General features: G+C 42.0%; 1 protein-coding gene and 1 non-coding gene across 2 annotated transcripts in view; both read right to left on the reverse strand.

Moving 5' to 3' along the window:
* The window catches only part of LOC145392989 (mitochondrial protein C2orf69 homolog), an 87314-nt gene that overhangs the window by 22075 nt on the left and 41252 nt on the right, over positions 1-23987 (reverse strand). The gene's annotated exons all lie outside the window — the stretch shown is intronic.
* Positions 5780-5898, reverse strand: LOC145393075 (5S ribosomal RNA). Its single transcript, XR_013896093.1, has one exon. It is a non-coding gene; the product is annotated as a 5S ribosomal RNA (ribosomal RNA).

Genomic DNA, 23987 nt, shown 5'->3' on the forward strand with positions numbered 1-23987 from the left:
TTACGACAAGCAGGGATGTGGTAGGTCTCCATATTATAATTGCAAATCATACTAGATAGATAGATAAATAGATAGATAGAGAGACAGATAGAAGCAGGAAGTCAAATGATGAGAAGGTGTTGTGTCTGCGAGAATCGAGCAATGCTAAACATGCTTACACTGAGGAAAGCTGACGACAGCGGCCAGTAAGGAGATGATGCAGTTAGCTGTCAGCAGTCCTCTCGTGAACAAACACCCACGAGGAACACATGTGACACACCCCTGCTATACCAGAATTTAGGAAAGAGAGCTCAGACGGAGATTAGCCACCGAACAGGCTAGACAGAAGGAGACAAGCGACCCTAGAGAGAGGTCGAGACGGAGATTAGCCTTAGAACAGAGAGAGAGAGAGAGATAGCGAGACAGGGAGGTAGCTACCCAGGACTTATACTATTATACCTGTTTAATATTTCCAAGACAAATAAAAATAGTCCCATACTATTCTTTACCTCTCCCGTCACTACATGACATCTGGTGGGGAAACTACTACAAGATATAAAAGCCGCTCGACCACAAGTCTAAAATATACGCCTCTACAAGCAAATACAAAGTCGCTGCTTTATGATACAAAGTCTTTATGACATTTGGTAGCAGCGAACGTATACGAACCTCGTCTACGAATCAACATTAAATTCCTACAAAATATCAAGATTGACAACAACCAACAATATCAGCTCCTGCCCCCTCCGTCTCCCAGATCATTACGCTGATGCAGAGGTCAAGAGATCACTCGACGCCTTGCAAGTAGCTTAACGACAAACCAGCAAATCTGCGGACATCGTCTCCGAATTAAAAGCAAATTTCTACAAAAGCAACCGAGACTCTACAAGATAGCTTCAGTTCTACATTGAATCCTACAAAATACAGCCTACAGTGCAAATAGTCTACGAGTCTACGACGAATCAGCGAACTACAACCATCTACAATCAACTACAATTAACAACTCTACGTCGTCTGTATAATCTTCTACACGCACCTACAAGAAGCGGCAGTCTCCATCCTACAACGAGTAAATCACAAGAAAAAAGGACCAAGAATACATCAAGAAAGAAAGAAAACAAACAAACAAACGAAGAGTGAGAGACGACTCACAACTCATAACCACCAGACCTCACCCTCCTCTCTCTGCTACATCCACCCAACCCCCACCGCTTACGCAGGTGTGAAGAGGTCAAGACAGCAAAACATCAAGTCCATATTCACAACTCGTCTTACTCACTCGTCTTCACTCAAGTTACTCATCGCTACTCATTCACTCACCACAGCTACCAGTGTGGGAAGCCGACGTCACCATGTGCTGAGACGACAGCACGCCAATCAACCCGCGAAGGACAACGCTATCACCACGTGCAACACCACTCACACCATTTTCCTCCACGGTAAGAATTAGTGAGTTACATAGTTACTTCATTTATACAATACACAGTGATAGACAATAAGCTTCTGCACAAACATAAAAAACGTGCTGTATAGTTACAGCTTAAATACACATACGTACTTCAATTATCTTCATAATTCAATCATTAGATACTTGCACCAACAATAAATATTCTACACTGTGTATATTCATTCATTTATTATAACATTTATTTACTACCAACGAGTGTTACCATTTATACCTACATAAAATACGTGTTTCATATATACAACTATACATTAGTACATCTACAAAGTAATAAAGAAAATATCCAATCACAGTTACTCAGTGAGCAATTAAAAGAACTATATTAAACATTTATTAATTAAAGCTACCTAGTGGAAACAGACAAATTAAGTTACAAGGTAAACTAGAGAGAAAAAAAAAATGGCCAACACAAATGCCGTTAGCAAGAGTGAACATCTTCAACACAATCGTGAAGACAATGATTTCCACACAGTGCTGACACACATATTACTCACGATAGGTACAGGTGAACAACAAGTCAGTGTGTATAGTTAATACTGTATATAGTGTATATATATATATTTTATATAAAATAACAAAATATGGGACTATATAATATCATTTTATAATCTCTGTGCAATATAAACTAAACTTTAAAAAAGTATCTCAAGGAAATTAGCCAGCAATTAGGTAACCATGAACAACATGGAAAAAAGTGTACACAAGCAAAGAAAAACAAACTATAGAAAATCAATACATACAAAAAAGAAAGAAAGAAAAGTAAGAAAGAAAAAAAAGAGAAATAGAGTAAGATCACATAACAAACAAATGAAAATAAGTGTAAATGTTACTACATAAGTCAAAATACCACATAAACTACAAACAAAAAAGCAAATTGTGTCTCCACAAACAAGTGGCATGACACATCATCACTATCATCGACCGCAGCATATGTTAGGACTGCAGTTATTACAATTATGTTACTCCATATTATAATTATGTAACTACAAACAATATGTACCAATTTATGTGACAGTTGCATTAACAAGATGTAACTTTTATGTAACTTTAACTACAATTATGTACCTACAAACGATATGTAACAATTATGTAACGACAAACGATTGCATTATGTTACACTTTGCCAATTATGTAACAGTTGCATTAACAAGATGTAACTTTTATGTAACTTTAACAACAATTATGTACCTACAAACGATATGTAACAATTATGTAACGACAAAACAGTTGCATTAACAAGATGTAACTTTTATGTAACTACAATTATAAGGCCAACACAATTATGCATTAACACAATATTTAGTAACAATTCATAAAATGTTACAATTATGTAGTACCACAATGTTAGTACAATATTATAAGTCATACAATTATAGCACAATTCTATATTACCAGTATCATCATACAAGTTAGGTGAAATATTAGACATTACTAAAGTGATAACTCAAATATGTAATGTATAACCTAGCAGTATTACCATTGCACAATTATATGCGTACGTCTGTTGTACATGCACGTCTTACAAAGTGTTATACAACAATCATTGCATTTATTCCAATATGTATACAACTTATTTAAAATGTAGTATTACTGAATAATCACTATTTACTATGAATAATATATGTATACAATATTCATACAATTATGTTACTTTACAATATTATGTATTTCACTTAATTAGCTTATAAGTTCATTATAATGTGTATGTAGTATGTATTAATATATTATAACTATTAAATGTCGATGGTACGCCATTTTTGCGCGGCTGAGCAATGTGGTAGGTCTCCATATTATAATTGCAAATCATACTAGATAGATAGATAAATAGATAGATAGAGAGACAGATAGAAGCAGGAAGTCAAATGATGAGAAGGTGTTGTGTCTGCGAGAATCGAGCAATGCTAAACATGCTTACACTGAGGAAAGCTGACAACAGCGGCCAGTAAGGAGATGATGCAGTTAGCTGTCAGCAGTCCTCTCGTGAACAAACACCCACGAGGAACACATGTGACACACCCCTGCTATACCAGAATTTAGGAAAGAGAGCTCAGACGGAGATTAGCCACCGAACAGGCTAGACAGAAGGAGACAAGCGACCCTAGAGAGAGGTCGAGACGGAGATTAGCCTTAGAACAGAGAGAGAGAGAGAGAGATAGCGAGACAGGGAGGTAGCTACCCAGGACTTATACTATTATACCTGTTTAATATTTCCAAGACAAATAAAAATAGTCCCATACTATTCTTTACCTCTCCCGTCACTACATGACATCTGGTGGGGAAACTACTACAAGATATAAAAGCCGCTCGACCACAAGTCTAAAATATACTTCTCTACAAGTAACTACAAAGTCTTTACGACAGGGATACTGGGGGAGTATTCTTGAAAAACCCTGTACCCCCAGGAGCCAAGGAGCTCCAAATGTCTAATTACTGCCTAGGAGGCTGGTCGACCAGTTGATTTGTTATCTATGTTGAAGCACGAGCTTCTTTCAGTTCTTTTGTCACTTCAAGAATCGAATAGCACAATCCACATTCAGAACAAGTCTGTTCTGGCAGATGTGATAAGAGAAGGCATAAACTTTCCTGTGACTACCAGACATGGGGTAATAGTAATATGTAATAGTAATAGTAATTGACTATTACAAGGTTTTCAGAGTGATAGTAATAGATTAAAAATCACGGCTGTAATAGTAATAGTAATACAAAGGCCAAGTTACAGATAAAAGTATGGTACTTTCCTATTACAGACACTTTAGACTTCATGTGTCAACAGAATAAATTATATACATGTATGCCATGTCAACCTCCTGAATGGAGAGTGGCCTATTAGCCATCAAAATGATCGAGACATATTAGTGCATTATGTGAGACAGCCGCCCAACAATAATGAAAATGATAACCATTTTCAATTTCAATAACTACCATTTCTGCAAATAACACATTAATAGTAATAGCAATAGAAATAGATGACCGAGTATTAGTAATAGTAACATAATAGATAACCACTAAAGTAATAGTAATACAACAGAGAACAACTGAAAGTAATAGTAATAGAAACCCAGTAACAGACCCCATGTCTTGTGACTACTGAACTTTTAAGCATCATCTTGCCTCATCATTGCTGGACAAGCACTGGTGGTGTCTATGAGAAAGCCTGTCAATGCAGTGACCTTTGGAGATCTGGCTCAGGCATATGATAGCACTGTGCTGAAAGCAGTTTCTAAGTATCAAGGGACAGATGTTGCATTCAACAGGTATAGGGAATAGACAATTAAGGCTGCTATCTGAACACACTGCGGTAAAGCCACTCAACCTGCTAGATGACTTATCGAGGGTTGTGATGTGCCCCTTCCAAAAAACTGGAAGGATTATCTGTCACTGGCTGACAACAAAGCCAATCTAGCAAATTTCTTGTCTAAGAGACTCTCTTCACAGGCACCGAAGGATAAAGAGATTGTTGTTGCTGGAGGGATCAGGAGGAACTTGAAGTCTGGTTATCAAAAGAGACAACTAACTTGAATGTGCTGAGATCCACACATGAAGAAGCTGACACAAGACAGATATAGCATGCTGTACACAGTCAGTTTAAGACATCAAGGACACTGATGTCCTACTGATTTTGGTTTCCCACTTCCCACATATGCATTGTAATCATCTTTGGATGATGTCAGGCACATCAAAGCAACAGCATTATATACCAGCTGATGTTGTCTTCAATAATCTACCAAGAAGTTTGTCCACAAAACTGCTACTGTTTCATGCATTAACTGGGTGTAACATCACCTATCTCGCAAATCACACCAAATGATCATCATGGAAAGTCTTCAAAGAGCACCACAAACTGCTGAAGAACTAAGGCATTAGTGAACTTCCAGAGGAGACAACTGAATCAGCAGAAACATTATCTGTAGAATATATAACGTGCATGGAATAGACTCTGTTACTTCAGCACGATATACCTTTTTCTCAAAGACTGTTAAATCACAAGCAATGCCACTGACAAGTGACATTTCGTTTCCATTTGATACAAGTACACTATCAAGCCATGGTTTGGAGAAATGCTCATTATGCCATACCTGACCTTCCTGCACCTGTGGAAATAGGATCGAAATGCAGTGATTCTGGACTAGAACCTGTTCTGATGTCATTGGGTCCAATCCCAGAAGTTGCCTTGAGATGATTTCATGTGGGGGAAAAAAAAAAAAAAAAACCCTAATTTTCATTCATTCATTGCCAGACGCCATGTATCCCAAACGGGGTGGCCAAGGGCTTAGAGTTAATTGTTTTACAGGGAGGGGCACTAATCCTCCACCAACCCCACTTGACACGTAGGGATGCCAACAGCATCTGGTGTTCCCAGGCGGTCACCCATCCAAGTACTAACCAGACCCAACGTTGCTTAACTTCGCTGATCGGACGGGAAGCGGTGTACTCAACGTGGTATGGCCGTTCAATGCAGCAAATGTCACAAATCAGAGTTGAGGTGTACAACAATGTGTGCTTATCAGCAACAGAGCAACGACCAGACCCCTCTATGGATCAGATGTAGTCTGGCAGAAGAAAACATGTGTGTCACTCCTGACTGTGCCTTACTGACTTAGTACAGAAAAGACCTGTCAGAGTGACAGTGACACAGATATGGATAATTAAAAGACTGCAAGTACATGCCCTGTGATCTGGTAGGTTAAGGCATCCCGTCCTAATGTACCAAAAGGGTTTAATTCAGGGAAGAGATTCGGATGATTACTAGACATTGGTGTGGTACAGCAAATAGACATGTGGTGGTTCAGTGGGTTCAGGTGCTCCAGTTAGATGTTGTCATCGAGGGCTTTAATTTGAGGAGAGGCTGGAATTTAATCATCATCCAATCCTCTTTTGCCTCTTATGTAATATTACTCAGGGGCAAGATGTTCACTCTCCATAAACATCTGGCCTCAATAGCCCAGTCCCAGGCCTCTACACTCCTGATGGGGTGACAGCCTGAAGAGTCATCTGTTATCAAGAGTTTGAGAAAGTTGTAGAAGTTGTATCGAATGACACCTGGTGGTTTGGAGAGTGATGGCACTCCAAAATGGTGATGCCTTTATGAGTTCCATCTGAGGGGTGGGTGGGGTTGATTGATCATGTAGTACCACTCGGGCAAGTGAGGCTGGTTATTATTGCCTTAAATATCTTAAATGAGTAACCTCACCCTGGCCCCTATACTCCTGTTTATATGGGGAAAAATGGGATTGACTGATGAGGATGATAACTAAGAAAGTTGTGAGTAATATACCTTTGTTGAAGTTTACCAAAGACTGTGTTGTAGGAGACAGTTAATGACACTGGATTATATCGTGAGATTGAATTAACTCTGGTAGATGGGGATGCCCATCACCCACTTACTAATTGTAGAGATGCCTTATGGTCTCTACACTGAGGGACAAGCCAATTGGTTTTCTGTACCCAGGAAACCATTTACTATGCTGGGTGGTAACCATATAAGCAGAGTTTCTGGCAAGGTTAAATATCCCCCAGATTCCCCTATCCAAAATCACTTAATCACGGCAAATGTTTTGGAGAGCCTCGGGGGGGCCCAATACCTGCCCAGGATCCCAACCAAATGGACAGATTTGCATGGCCATGTGGAATGTGGGAGGTGTGAATGAGCAGAGCAAGGGGGTGGAAGTGGTGAATGTGTTCAAGAGTGCGAGATATGTCGTGATGGAATTGTGTGAAACAAAGATGAAAGAGTGTGAAGTGGAGGAGTGGAAGAGTGTAAAGTGTGTAAGGTTGGGCATGAATGGGCAAGGAAGATGCAAAGTAGGAGTTGTCTGCTGATGAATGAAGTGTGGCAGAGTGGAATGAGAGATTACAAATGTGTCAGCTTGAGATGTAAGTATGTCAAATTCAAGTTTGAGGAGGTGAAAGTTGCTGTGATTGTAGCGTATGTACGGTGTGATAACAGGAGAGAGAGAGAAAAAGACAGTTTTGAGGATGAGCTAGATGAAGCAGTGGGAGAAATGCCCAAGAGCTATAAAGGGATTGTAATGGGTGATATGAATGGAAGAGTAGGCACTGGGCCTGAAGATGACAAAATGGATTGTAAAGGAGACTATGGAGTACCAGGAGCAAAATGATAATGGGATGTGACTAAAGGATATATGTCAGGAAAGGAGGTTGTGCAATTGTAACCTGTATTTCAAACACAAAGATGCACATAAATATACATGGTATGGAGGGGATGGAGGGCCGTGAAAGGACAATGTGGAGGTCAGTCAGATCACATGATTGCGGTATGCACAATCAAGCTGAGAGGAGTGACGTGGACCTGGAGGGAGAGAAACAGTCAGGGAGAACAAATGAATGTCACGAAGCTGAGGATCAAAGAAACGGCAGATGAATACAGGATCAAAGTTGGGGAGGAATTAGACTCAGTGAATTGGAATGAAACAGATCTGGACAGCCTGTGGAATGCATACAAGGACTGTTTACTTAGGAATGCTAAAACAATGTGTGGTGTGGCAAGAGTAACAACAAAGAAGAGAGGTATGACATGGTGGGATGAAGAGGTTAAGAGAGCAGTGGAGGAAAAGAGGAAGATGTGGTAAGAGTGGTTACAGGACAGAGGTTCAACTGAAATAAGAATGGAATATATTGACAGCAAGAAGCAAATAAAGAGACCAGCGAAGAGGAAAAAGGAGGAGGTACATGGTGATTTTGGAAGTGGCAGTGCCAGTATCGTAACTAATGAGGTCTTGCCTAAGTGATATATTTGCTGCTGCTATAAAGCTCGAACTGGGAAAAGTTGTCAATACCATCTCAGCACTTTTGAGGCACCTTGGTTTGGGTTACCTTTCCTAGAAGGGTAGTCAAGTCGTACCCCACCTGCTTGTGGTGGCCTCGCAGACACCCTGTTTTTTTCCATTTCTGTTCTTTGTGTTTTTTTCAGTTTTCTTTTTTTCTCCTAAATTAGGGTGACACAAATGGGGGCGGCGCTGCCCAGGTTTATCTCGGGTAGTATTGTATATACTTTTTGCTGTTGTTGTTGTCAATTTGTTTTGTTTTTTGTTCTCCTTTACCATGAGCAAACAACACCAGTGCCTTTGCTGCAGTAGGTCTGTAGCAAAAAGTGCACAAGCACTGAAGTGTGCCTACTGCAGTGAGTGGGTTCACATAGCTTGTGAAAATTTGGACGCAGGCAACTATCCATTTATGAAGAAGAGCCACCAGCTGGGCTTTTGCTGGCTGTGTAGCCAATGTGTGGCACCAGTGGACGAGGTCTTGGCTGGTGGAGGAAGTAGTACCAAGAAGGAGTTTGAAGATAAAGTTATTGGGCCAATCGTTCAGGCAATTAGAGATGTTTCAAACAGACTGGAGGCACTAGAGACCAAGGTCTCATCACCCATGGCAGTCATGCAAGATCTGGCCAAGTCATTTGCGGATGCTGTTCGCGGGTCTCTCGTGAGATAAGGGAAGGAGCTGCCCGGGGGCGTGATTGAGATCAGTGCTCAAGGCCAGAAAAATGCCATTCATAGTCAGCATGTACTGATTGTGAAACCAAAGAGTGGTGCTGATGCCCTGATAAATCAGATGGGACCAGAAGATATCAGAGGTGTACTTAACTCGATACCGGTTGATAGCTGTCTTAAGACCAAGGCTGGTGGGATGGTAATGAAGTTTCCGTCAGCTGAGGCCAAAGGTGAGGCAACTGGGGTGCTGAGTGATCATTTTGGCTCTGAGGGCACTTTTTGCATATCAGAGCCACAGAAAATGTTGCCTAAAATGACCGTGACAGGCCTTTCCTCTTCCTTGGGTGACTCTGACATCATCCCAAACATTCTGAGAAAAAACAATAAAATTAAGATGCTCATTGATCGAGGTTGTACCCTCAACCTTCTCTTCACAAGAACAAGGAATGACACCAAAACTGCTGTCTTGAAGATGTCGCCAGAGGTGAGATCCTCCATTGTAGAACATGGCAATTACATCTATGTGGATCTTACAAGATGCCGCGGTTTCGATAGATTCTGGGTTACACAGTGTAATCACTGTCAAGGCTTTGGTCATACATTTGAGAGATGTTCAAGGAAAAACGATGAACCTAAATGCGTCTTTTGTGCTGGAACCCATAAATCTAAGGACTGTAGTAACAGAAATTCTCCCAAATGCATCAACATGCTCTTCTTCAAGACATCAAGATGCTAATTCAAATTCACAGTCGGTTGCCCATTTTGCATCAAGTAGAGACTGTCCAATTATGATTTCTCATAGGAATAGATTGATTGAAAACACCAATTCTGACCATTCAAAAAACTGACTAAGTCCCTCTTGAACCAGTTAAGGATGGGTCTTTTAAATATTCGTTCTATCCGTAATAAGACAGACTATATTATTGAAACTCTAAATCAGCACGAGCTTGACATTTTGTGCTTGACTGAAACCTGGTTGTATGAGTCTGATATCGATATCATTTGTAATGCTTTGCCTAAGACACATTCTATTATTAGTATTCCCAGGCCTGCTGCTGACTATCCGGGAGGAGGCGTAGCACTCATCTATTTGGCAGCACTTTTAACGTGTCTCTCATTGACTTAGACCTGACCCCATCTTCATATGAATTTATGGAAGTATTAATAAATTTCCATCAGAATACCATTAGAATTGCAATTGTCTATCGACCAGGTCATCCAGGCAGAGATCAAGGTTTTATGGAGGAGTTTGGGCAGTTTCTTGAAAGGTTTTCTCTTAAACCTGGAGGACTTCTTGTTTGTGGTGATTTCAATTATTGGGTTGAGAGTCCAGAGTCAAAACCATTTTCTTCAGAACTCCTTGAGTTGATCACCCAGAACAATTTTTTCAATCATGTGAGTAACCCAACTCATGTCTCAGGACATGTCCTTGACTTGATCTTGTCCCCTGTTGGTTGCAGGCACATATCAGATGTAGAGGTTGACTCATTTGACCCTCTGATCATGCTCTGATCACTCTTAGTTTTGATGTCCCGAAATCCCTATCATATAAAAAGGTCATCAGGTTCAGAAATTACAGGAATGTTGACCGCCAGTTGATGTGTCTTGAAACTGATCAACGTTTAAACTTCATTGATTCTTCCAGTCTTTCTTCTGATGAATTAGTTGATATTTACAACAACAAGCTTAGGTCAATTTTTTACCATTATTGTCCTGAGGTAGTAAAAACAATCACTGTACGTGATGATTCTCCATGGTATGGTCCATCCATTAATTCTTTGCGCAGACAACATAGAAGGGCAGAACGTGAGTGGCGCTTGCAGCGGACCGAAGTAACTCGTTTGCGTTATGTTTTTGCGAGAAGAGCAGTCGTTCACACTGTAAAAGCCCAAAAGGCTAGGCATTATCAAAATAAAGTTGATTCATGTGGTGGTGATAAAAAAAAAACTGTCTGCAGTTGTGAACAATTTGGTTGGTCGGAGGAATGTAACTGTTAAACCAACTTCTGTATCTGATACCCAACTGGCTTCTGATTTTCCTTCATTTTTTACAAGTAAGATATCTCGCATAAGAAGTGATTTAGACAGCAGTTCTCCTAGTGAAGTGTACTCAGTTGACTTCCAGCCACGGTGCACCGGGGATCATTTGCTTTCAACATTTCATCCGCTGGATGTAAACAAAGGCAAATGTTATATCAGAGAACTTAATTAAACATTTTGCTCACTCGATCCATGTAACATGTCACAACTACCTGATGTTTATGAGCACGCTGCAGACTTTATCTGCAACATAATAAATAGATGCTTCTTAGAAAGTAATTTTGTGCAGTCTGAGAACATGCTTTGCTTAGGCCCCTAATTTAGAAACCTGGCCTTGATGTCGAGAGCATTACAAATTATCATCCCGTCTCTAACCTGTCTCTTTTATCCAAGATTATTGAGCGGGCAATACTCAATCAACTCATACCACTACTGGAACACAACAGAGTTGTTCCTGTTGTTCAATCAGCATACAGAAAATACCATTCAACTGAAACTGCACTATGGTCCTTTCACCGCAAGAAGTCCGTTCAGGGTGGGGCCCACCTGGTGAATCACCTCTAGCGATGCTGCCAAATCAACCGTAGTACATGCCTCTCTCTCTCTTATTTCCCACCTATGTGCTATTTGAAATTGTTTTTTATATTCTGTTTATAATAAAGGAAGCTATATAGTACATTGAGTATCACTTTTTAGAATTATAACAACGATTTGAATGAATTCTATGACACGTGGCAGCGCTTTTTTCCCATGTTGCCACGCCGCGGTCGGCGAGGGACCCAGGGTCAGAGAGAGGATTAGGCCTACAGGAGAAACCTCTTAAAAATAAAACGCGCCTAGACTTTTACCTCATAGGTGGTGTGGGAAAAAAGTTGAAAATAAATAATAAATATATACAATATATATATATATATATATATATATATATATATATATATATATATAATATAAATATATATATATATATATATATATATATATATATATATATAGAGAGAGAGAGAGAGAGAGAGAGAGAGAGAGAGAGAGAGAGAGAGAGGGAGGGAGGGAGAGAGAAACAGGTGTGATGGGGGTAGGTGGAGAGACAGAGTGATATTCCCGATAATTGGTGGTCAAATTGGCAACGTCGCACTCGGGGAAATCCCAACTTCTGCCACACCCTGAACGGACTTCTTGCTGCGAAAGGACCATAACAAGAATTCAGAGTGACTTGGAGGCAAACACTTGTAGTGGGATGTCCTCTCTCCTAGTTCTGTTGGATCTGTCTGCAGCTTTTGATACAGTAGATCATAAACTATTGTTGGATGATCTGTATTTTTATGGCGTTCGTGATAGTGCCCTTTTGCTCCTCAAGTCATATCTGTCGGACAGATCTCAGAGAGTGGTTGTTGATTATGCTAGCTCTGATTCTGCTCCCCTTCTATTTGAAGTCCCTCAAGGATCAGTTTTGGGTCCAATTTTATTTACTATCTACACAAGTAGTTTATCGTCTCTACTTGATGCTCATGATATGTCCTATCATTTTTATGCTGATGACACCCAGCTCTATGTTAAGATGTCAAATATCAACAATACTAAGACAAAGTTTGAATCTCTAATGTCTGATATTAAGATTTAGATGGCTAAGAGGAAACTTAAGCTGAATGATGGTAAAACTGAGATCATCATCATCGGAGGAAACAGAAGGGGTGATGACACTGACAATGCCATGACTTTGAAAATTGGCATGTCACAGCTTTATCCAGTCAGTTCTGTTAAAAATCTGGGTGTTTATTTTAATTCTAAGTTAAATTACAAAGAATGAGAGAGTGTTTTTGATCAGTGATATGAATGGTAAAGTAGGGAATGTGAAGGTGGATGGAATAGTTGGTGAGTGGGGTGTGCCTGCTGAGATAGATGAGAATGGCAGTGCGTTAGTGGACATTTGTGCTGGGAGGGGGTTGGTGATACCCAATACCCTCTTCAGGCATAAAATGATCCACAGGTATACATGGCGAGTGATGACAAGGGTGGGTGGTGAACTGAATGAAAGGAAGGCAATGACTGATTATGTGTGTGTGTGGATGAAAGGATGTGAAGATGTGTAATGGATGCAAGAGCTTATAGAGGTTGGGGGAGTGGACTTTCTGACCACTACTTGGTGGTGGCCAGAATTAGGATTCAAGTAATATGGAGGAATAGAAGAAGGGAAAGACGAGAGGAAGGAGTAGTTGCAAGGAGAATGGAAAGGTTACAAGAGGATGAGAAAAAGGCACAGTATAAGACAGAAGTGGAGGAACGATTGGGCAAATATGAATTGGAGCAGATGGAAGACGTGGAAGGTGTGTGTAGGATATTTACAGAAGAAATATGTGCAACATGTGATGTGGTGTGTGGAAGGAAGAGAAGACGGAGAGGGATGCAAGGAACAGCGTGGTGGACTGAAGAGGTGAGACAGGCTGTGGCACAAAAGAAGAAAGCATACAATGAATGGATGAGAAATAGGGGCGTGGAAGAAGCTGAGAGGCGGAAGAGAGAGTTATATGTAGAAAGAAAGAGAGAGGTGAAAAGATTAGTAAGAGAGACAGTAAGAAGAGAGTGGATGAGGAATTTAGAAGGAATTTGAGTATAAAGTGGAGGGACTGTAAGAAAATGTTCTGGAAAGAGGTGAAAAGAGTAAGACAGGGTGGAAGTGAAGTTAGCAGGGGAGTGAAAGATAAAAATGGTAGATTACTAGTGGAGAAGGGAGAAAAAGTGAGCAGATGGAGAGAACACTTTAAGGAATTGTTGAACATAGAGGATGGAAGTAATGCGAGTATAAGTGGCTGGGGAATGGCTGGGAGAAGGAGGGAGGTGAGAAGACAGGAAGAAATCAGTAGAATACAAGTTGTGGAAGCAATGAAGAAAGTTAAATCAGGGAAAGCCCCAGGAATTGATGGAGTGTGTGGTGAAATGCTGAAGCATGGGGGAGAGATAGTAGCAGAATGGATGTGGAAAATGTGCAGATTGGCCTGGGAGGAAGGTAGAGTCCCAGAGGATTGGAAGTCTATCTATCTATCTATCTATTGCCAGACGCCTCAATCCCGTTTGGGGTGGCCACAAACAAATCGCCTCCAAGTCGCCCTGTCCCCCGCCATTTCACTGCCCTGCTCCCAACTCACATCCCCCTCTCTCATATACCTCTCCACCCCATCCCTCCATCTCATCCTCGGCCTCCCCCTCCCTCTTTCCCCCTCCACCTCACTCACATACACTCTCTTCGTCAGTCTTTCACCCTCCATCCTCTCCACATGGCCAAACCACCTCAGTGTGTTCCTCATAACGCTCCCTATCACATCCACATCAACACCACAACGTTCCTTTATATCCTCATTCGTCAGCCTATCTCTCCATGTGACTCCACAGGCTCCTCTTAAATAACTCATTTCCACTGCTCTCACTCTTGACTTGTGTCCTTCCAACAACGTCCAAGCTTCACTTCCGTACGTCAGAGTTGGTATCACAATACTGTCATGTAGTAACTTTTTCACTTCCATGCTCACTTCCCTGTTTCTTATCACTGCTTTCAAAGAACCAGCAACCTTTCTTCCCTGCTGTAACCTTTCAAGCACTTCACCCTCCAAACCTCCATCCTTACTCATCACACTACCCAAGTACTTAAACGTACTCACATTTTCCAATTCCTCACCATCCAACCTCGCTGTACATTCACTGACTTCACCTCTCTCAAAGACCATCACTTTACTCTTCCCTACATTCACCTTCAGATTCCGTTTCTTACACACTCTCCCAAACTCATCCACCAAGCCTTGCATCTCCCCTTCGTCTTCACTCAACAACACAGTATCATCTGCAAACAACAGTACAGGGAGTTTCCAAACACTACCCTCTCTCACCAGGGCCACTCCAACATCCACTACCCTACCTTGTACCTCTTTTATTACCTCATCCATGTACAGATTGAACAACCATGGAGACATGACACATCCCTGTTTCAACCCAACTTTCAAAGAGAAAAATTCACTAAGTTCACCATCCACACGCACTGCAGCCTTCGCACCATCGTACATACTCTTCACAGCATTCAGCAACTTCCCATCTACTCCATATATTCTTAACACTTTCCACAATCCTTGTCTATCCACCTTGTCATATGCTTTCTCCAAATTATTCCCTTGTACAAAGGAAAAGGGGAAAAAGAAGTGTGTGGTAATCATAGGGGCATTTGTCTTCTTAGTATAATAGGAAAAGTGTATGGTAGGATACTTATTGAGTTAGAGAAAGAACAGAGGAATTAGTTGGAGAACAGGGAGGCTTTAGGAATGGAAGAGGTGGTGTAGGTCAGATATTCATTCTTAGATCTTTAGTGGAAAAGTTTCTAAAGAAGGGAAAGAAGTTGTATGCGGCTTTCATGGATTTGGAGAAAGCTTATGATAGGGTGGATAGACAAGGATTGTGGAGTGTTAAGAATATATGGAGTAGATGGGAAGTTGTTGAATGCTGTGAAGAGTATGTACGATGGTGCGAAGGCTGCAGTGCGTGTGGATGGTGAACTAAGTGAATTTTTCTCTTTGAAAGTTGGGTTGAAACAGGGATGTGTCGTCTCCATGGCTGTTCAATCTGTACAAGGATGGGGTAATAAAAGAGGTACAAGGTAGGGTAGTGGATGTTGGAGTGGCCCTGGTGAGAGAGGATAGTGTTTGGAAACTCCCTGTACTGTTGTTTGCAGATGATACTGTGTTGTTGAGTGAAGACGAAGGGGAGCTGCAAGGCTTGGTGGATGAGTTTGGGAGAGAGTGTAAGAAACGGAATCTAAAGGTGAATGTAGGGAAGAGTAAAGTGATGGTCTTTGAGAGAGGTGAAGTCAGTGAATGTACAGCGAGGTTGGATGGTGAGGAATTGGAAAATGTGAGTACGTTTAAGTACTTGGGTAGTGTGATGAGTAAAGATGGAGGTTTGGAGGGTGAAGTGCTTGAAAGGGTACAGCATGGAAGAAAGGTTGCTGGTTCTTTGAAAGCAGTGATAAGAAACAGGGAAGTGAGCATGGAAGTGAAAAAGTTACTACATGACAGTATTGTGATACCAACTCTAACGTATGGAAGTGAAGCTTGGACGTTGTTGGAAGGACACAAGTCAAGAGTGAGAGCAGTGGAATTGAGTTATTTAAGAGGAGCCTGTGGAGTCACATGGAGAGACAGGCTGACAAATGAGGATATAATGCAGCGTTGTGGTGTGGATGTGATAGGAAGCGTTATGAGGAACACACTGAGGTGGTTTGGCCATGTGGAGAGGATGGAGGGTGAAAGACTGACGAAGAGAGTGTATGTGAGTGAGGTGGAGGGGGGAAGAGGGAGGGGGAGGCCGAGGATGAGATGGAGGGATTGGGTGGAGAGGTATATGAGAGAGGGGGGTGTGAGTTGGGAGCAGGGCAGTGAAATGGCGGGGGACAGGGCGACTTGGAGGCGATTTGTTTGTGGCCATCCCAAACGGGATTGAGGCGTCTGGCAATAGATAGATAGATAGATATTAATCAGGTTGTAAGCGGGTGTAACTTGCATATCAGAACTCTGTACTCTGTGAGAAAATTCCTGACTAGACAGTGCCTCTTAACACTGGTCCATGCAGTAGTCTTGTCTTGTGTTGATTATTGTAATTCACTGTGAGTTGGTCTTCCAAATAATATACTAACAAAAGTTCAGTCTGTGTTAAACAGGGCAGCACGGCTTATCTTTGGTCTCCCCCCCGAGAACCTCAACTACCCTATTTCTGATTGAGTTGCATTGGTTACCAGTAAAGGCTAGAACTGAATTTAAACTGTGTCTTATTACATTCAAGGTTCTTAAGTTTGGTGAACCAAAGTATCTTGCTGAATTATTAAAACTCCCATCGGCATGCCCGGGTGTGATGTTACGCAGTGAAGATGATTCCTTGCGTCTTGATGAGCCAGGAGCCATTCACCAGTCATCTTTCTCTGATCGTTCTTTTGCGTATAGAGACCTTAGATTATATAACAGATTGCCAATGTTCATAAGACAACTCTCTACTGTCGAATCCTTTAAGAGGCAGCTGAAAGCCTTTCCTTTTTCAAAGTTCTATGACCTGGAGAAAGGTACTATGACGGATGATTACAGAGTTTAATTATTGCCACTTTCATGCATATACGATGTAGCTTGTATTATATACAAGAAATGTCAGAATTCTTGTAATTGTAAAAATAATGTATGGGTGTCGAGCACTATTGAATTCCCAAAGGAAGAACTGGCACTTTTGAGAAACAAAAGGGCAGATTATTATTATTATTAAATTACTCTGAAAATATGGAGTTATTCTGGAAAGAGGTGAGAAAATGTACAAGTGACAGCGGAAAGAAATGTGAAAGTGTGCAGGATGTAAGTGACAGATTAACCCATGAGGATGAAGTAAGGAGCATATGGAAAGAATATTTTGAAAACCTATGAACTAAAATAGAGAGAGCAGAGTGGCTATAAACATGACTGGTTTTGAGGGTGTGCAGAGAAGGAATGCAGTGCCAGGAAATGTAACACTCGCACAGGTGAAGAACACTATGAAGTGGCTGAAAAATGGGAAGGCAGCTGAGGCTGATGAGGTGTATGCAGAGATGATCAAGTGTAGTGGAGACAGTGGAATGAAGTGCTTGTTGGAGATATGTAAGAAAGCATGGATGAGTGAAACTGTGCCAGAAGAGTGCAAAAAGGCTGTGGTTGTACCCCTGTACAAAAATAAAGGTGAGCGAAGTGAGTGCAAGAATTATTGTGGCATAAGTTTACTGACTGTGATAGGGAAGGTATATGGAAGAATTATTATTGAGAAATAAAAGAGATATCAGAAGTCCTAGTGAGTGATGAACAGGGTGACTTTACGAGTGGCAGAAGATGTGTGGGTGAAATATTTGCAGTGAGACAGATAGTGGAGAAAGGCTTGTGAGAAGAGTTATAAGGTGTTTATGGCATTCATGGATCTGGAAAAAGCATACAACAAAGTTGACAGAGAAGGATTGTGGAAGGTTTTGCACATGTATGGTGTAGATGGTAAGCTGCCAGGTACCGTCAAGAATTTTTATTATAGAAGTGAAGCATGTGCAGGAGTATATTGGCATCTAAGTGAATGGTTCACAATCAGTGTGGGCATGCAACAAGGTTGTGTGATGTCCTAATGATTGTTCAATAGATATATGGATGGGGTGATGAGAGAAGTAAAAACACACGTAACGGAGAGAAGGATGGCATTGGTAATCAATGGTGATGGATGGAATATCTTGAATTTGTTGTAAGCTGATGATGCAGTACTACTTGCAAATACCAGACAAGAACTTGGGAGACTAGTGCAGAGTTTTGCTGATGTCTGTGAGTGTTGTGTCTTCAGAGTAAATACAGAAAAAAGTAAAGTGACAGCTATTGAGAGAAAAGGTGACTTCCAGTGCGATGTTACAGTGAATGGAGAGAGAAAGAGATTTGTGAGAGTTCAAATACCTGGTTACAGTACAGTGATAGAAAAGAGAGGAAAATGTGCAAAAGACATGGAAACCAAAGTAACACAAGGAAGAAACGTAGCTGGTGGTATGAAGGCTTTTATAAGATGCTGAGGCTTGAGTGTTGCAGCTGCACGAGGCTTACATGAAGGAGTGTTAGTGCCAACTTTAACATATAGATGTGAGACTATGGTGTGGCATAAAAATGAAAATCCAAGAGTGCCAGCAGTGGAGACGGGACTGCTAAGGAATGTATGTGGAGTACAGTGAGTGAACAGGATATGAAATAATGTGATTCATGAAAGATGCTGAGTAAGGAAGTCTTAGGACACCAGAATTGAAGAGACTGTACAGGCATACCCTGGTTTACCAATGTAACTGGTTAGGTAAAACCCCATCATTAGGCGGGGTATCGTATATCAGGATATTTTTAACATGTAATGTGAAGTCTAGCCTTCGGGGTCCTCCCAAACCAAGCCCAAAACCCAACCAAATTAGCCCAAAAACAAGTTTAAAACAAATCTAAATGGCCTAACAGCTGTAAAGGATGCAAACCTAAGCCTAACATCTGTAAATAACTCACTAAAACCGGACCTGGAGCGGTGGCATCTTCGCCGTGGGTCTACCTCCCAGAGGCTGTCGAAGAGAAGAGGAGGACAGCATGGGGGCCAAACCACTGCAAACCCCCCCGGCCCCTCACGGGGCTCGAGTACCTGGGAGTGGCTTCGGTCGCCCGGGCAAGTACCACATCTCCCAACACAACACACACAACAACACCGTTTTTTCTACACCGAGAAATGACTCCCCGGCTGTCATTTCTCGACGACTTCTTCTAGCCAGCAACATTGAGAGCAATCCAGGGCCCACCAACAAATACATATGTCCAACATGCTCAAAACCTATCATGTTGAGCTGACAGACAAAGGGTTCAGTTCAATGCAACTCCTGCAAGAACTGGACCCATTACACCTGCACAACACTTGCATCCAGGAAACATTACACAAACACCTGGACCTGCTCCTTATGCTCCTTCCCCCCACCCACCAACCCCCTTTCCAATCCTACTCCTACTTCCTCCACACCTCCACAGCCAAACCCACTGACCCTTCCCACACCATCCAGTCCCCCAGCTCCTCCCATTCCAACCCATCCTAATCCACCTCAACCCTTACCTCCATCACAACCTCCTCATACCCCTTCCCCTCCACCCACACCACCTCCCCCCAGTGCTGCAGTGGCCGACACACATCGCACACACAACATAAACATCCTTCAGTTAAACAAAGATGGCATAAACACCAAAATACATGAACTCACACAATTCATCAAACAAGAGAACATACACACTGCCATCTTACAAGAAACAAAACTACACAGAGCACAGAAAACACCGACATTTCATAACTTCACCACCATTCGACAAGACCGGGCCGACGGCGGTGGCGGTGGACTCATCACCCTGGTACACAAATCCATCAACTTTGCAGATACCAATGCACACACAAAGTCACTTCTCCCCCCACATGACACAACAACAGAAATACAATCAATTAAAGAACGCACTGGTAACAAAGCACACATAACAATCACTAACTATACATTCCCCCCCAATCGTCCCTCACAGTACCACACAATTACTCTCCACATATACATCACATCACTAACATACCCAACATCATCCTGGGTGGTGATTTCAATGCCAAGTCGTCGGCCTGGCATGTCAATAACCCTGACACAGACAGAGGGCTGGTACTACAATCCCAGACAGATCATCTTTTCATACTAAACAATCTAGACCAACACACCCATATCCCACACCAAGCCCTCTTCCTCCCATCATCTCCAGACATCACCTTCTGCTCCCCAAACCTCACTCCCACTACATCATGGAGAGTGGTCAAAACCCTAGGTTCTGATCACCTCCCAATCATCATCACTACCAAAACCAGAATCACCCCAGCTGGCCACAAACACACATACACTAATTATAAAAGAGCCAACTGGGAGGCCTTTGTAACTGAAACAGAACACCATTTCGAAACACTAAACAGTACACCCATCACAAACATCAACACCGCTGTGCACACTTTCAATACAATCATACAAAATGCAGACAAAAGACACATCCCTAGAGGCAACAGAAAGAGAGACAACCCCAACTTCACACCAGAAATTCAAGTCCTCATCAGACAATGAGACACATTGCGACACTCCCCAACACCCCATACACAAGACACCATACAACAAATACAAGAACTCAACACTCAAATAAACAGTAAAATATCAGAACAGCAAACACTAAACTGGAAAAATTACCTCCAAACACTTGACCACAAAACAAACATCAGCAAACTCTACAAAACACTAAACAGCATTACACTTTCCAACAGCAACACCACACAATCACATGCTGCCATCACAACAACAGACACCATACCCTCAAACAAACAACAAGCAAACACTCTCATCAATCACTTTTCACAAGTCAGCCATCTAACCCCCCATCCCGAAGACCGACGTATCATCAGACGTAAGAGACAGTTCCCCACAGACCCAGACTACGCACCTTTCACTTACAACCAGATGAAGCACATCATTAACAACCTCAAGCACTCATCTGCCTGTGGACCAGACAACATAAGCAACATTCACCTTAAACACCTAGGACCACAAGGCATACAAGCACTCACCAACATATCAAACCACAGCTACCCACACAACATAATACCCAACATCTGGAAACATGGCAATATCATCACTATCCCTAAACCCAACAAAGACCCCACGTTACCCTCCTCACATCACCCCATCACGCTCCTCTGCACCCCCTCTAAAGTCACTGAACGACTGATACTACAACTAGTCACAACTCACATTCCCCTAGCCCAGTCACAACATGGCTTTAGGCCACTACAGTCCACAAACACCCTTCTTACAGACCTTACACAGAGAGTTTTCGATGGCATAAATTCAGCTAGGCCACCACACAGAACACTCCTAGTCACACTAGACATCAGCAAAGCTTTTGATGCCATCCCCAGCCACAACCTCACAAACAAAATACTCAACACAAACATGCACAATAACACAAAAAGATGGCTGGCAAACTACTTAGCAGGCAGATGTGCACACGTAACATTTGCCAGTCAGTCTTCTAACATCAGAAACTTCACAAACGGCGTCCCCCAAGGATCTGTTTTGTCCCCTACACTCTTTAATCTATACATGCACGACGTACCCACACCCCACACACCACAGATATACATAGCTTCCTATGCAGATGATATAACACTTACATGTACACACCAAAACGTAAACACAGCTGCACACATCATTCAACCTTACCTCAACACACTACACAAATGGTTCACCATAAACAGGCTCAAAATAGCCCCAGCCAAATCTACGGTGACTCTTCTCACAAACTGGACAGCAGAACACAGTCACATCCCACACCTCACCATAAACAACACTCCCCTACCACACACACACACACACACACACACACACACACACACACACACACACACAAAATCCTTGGTGTAACATACAATACATCAATGTCATTTAAACAACACATCACAAACATTAAAAATAAAATAACACCAAGACTCAATGCTTTGAGGTCACTTGCCCATACAACATTCGGACACAACAAAGAAACCACCACCACAGTATACAAACAATACATACGTTCAGTGATGAATTATGCAAGCCCTGCCTGGGCTTCTAACCTGACCAGAACACACTACAACACTCTACAGACCATACAGAAGAAGGCCCTAAAAATAATCACAGGCTGCACAACTACTACACCCACAGACCACCTACATCAAGAAACCAAAATCCCCAAAGTCAAGGATCACCTAGACATGAGAGGCACCCAGTTCCTTGCTGCAGCTTCCACAAACCCACAACATCCACTACAGTACATGGGAGCACATCCACCCACACCAAGGAACATCAAAACAACACCCAGCACACGATACCATACACAAATACTGTCATCTCTCCCCCCTCGCCCACCTCAGACCAGCTTCCAGAAGCATATCCACACTCAGATCACTCACCGCTCCATTCAGTCACGTAAAGACAACACACAGCTGCATGCACGGCCTCCTGACATCCACCCTTCTGAATCCTATCTTCCTCATGAGGACAGAGTCCACCTGGCCAGGCTGAGATGTGGGCACTATCCAGCCCTCTCAAGCTACCAGAAGAGGCTGGATGACTCCGTCGCTGATGCCTGTCCAGAATGCAACACAGCACCCCATACTATTAAGCACATTATGGAAGACTGCATTGCACACAATCACCTACACCAACAACACAACATACACTCTTTGAGAGCTCTGTGGGAAAGCCCGGTCTCGGCCATGGCCTTCCTAAGGGACTCGGGGCTGTTCGGCCAGACTGCCTAGGGAACAACTACTACTACTACTACTCACTAAAACCAACAGATAAAATCTGCAAATCATCAATTATAAGTCTGGAAAAAATCAAGCTTAGTAAACTGTACCTCAATATGACAATTTCCACCCCACCTATGGCTAAAACACATTAATGTAAGTCTAAAAACGGTTTATAAATCAACCTAAACACACAATTTTAGTCTAAAATATCATCAAAATCAGTTTTAAAAAATCAAAACCCATCATTAAACCAGGTTTGGCCATCATTAGGCAGGGTATGGTGGTATCCGTATTTGTACCCCCATCGTTAAGCTGGGGTATCGTATCTAGGGGTATCATATATCGAGGTATTACTGTACTGAGATGGTACAGGTATGGTCAGGTGGGGAGAATGGATAACAAAGGAGTGGTGAAAAAGGTATATCTGAGTGAATTTGAAGGAGGGAGGAGGCGAAGTAGGCCAAAGAGAAGGTGGAGGAATATGGTGGACGAGTGTGTGAGGAAGAGAGGTATGGAAGCCGGTGAGGCTCAGGGACTGACGAGAAATCGGGTTGGCTGGATGAATGTTGTGAGAAGAAGTGCATGATCAAGGATTTGGCACCCCTTTTTAACGTGGCAGCATCCAGATTGTCTCTTTCGCATAAATTTATGTGAAGCTACAGAATGTGGTGTATGTTTTTGGCATATCAGATAGAGCCAGGATCCGCGGGCTTGAATAATGAGTGAATGGAAGCGTGGCCCATTGGATTGGTCAAAATTGGGCTGTCTGGACGTTGCTACTCCTCACCCTGCCCTAGGGTGGGAAAGGAGGTCCAGATGATGATGACGATGATGATTTATAAATGCTATTTCAAATAATTGTCCAAAAAAGGCAATCTGGTGGCCACTCTGTTTATGCAAATTAGAAAGTCAAGAACTTTAAATTTGGCTTGGAAACTGGGAGATTGAATTCAGTAGGGTATATTCTAATTATGTAAAACAAAAAAAAATGAGGTTCCCAAATTTTACCTCAAAAGGTACCGAACATTCACATTTCTCAGAAATATGTGTACTCTAAGAGACGCAGAGGTATAGTGTGTAGTGGTGGTGTGTAAGCATTGTGGCTGTGAGTGTTTTATGTACTACATAACTAATGTACATACACTGTCGACACAAGTGCGACCTGACCGCAAC

Source organism: Coenobita brevimanus, chromosome 23, assembly GCF_032717465.1.
Source record: "Coenobita brevimanus isolate Jiangsu-jjx chromosome 23, ASM3271746v2, whole genome shotgun sequence".
In the NCBI taxonomy this organism is placed as follows: Eukaryota; Metazoa; Arthropoda; class Malacostraca; order Decapoda; family Coenobitidae; genus Coenobita; species Coenobita brevimanus.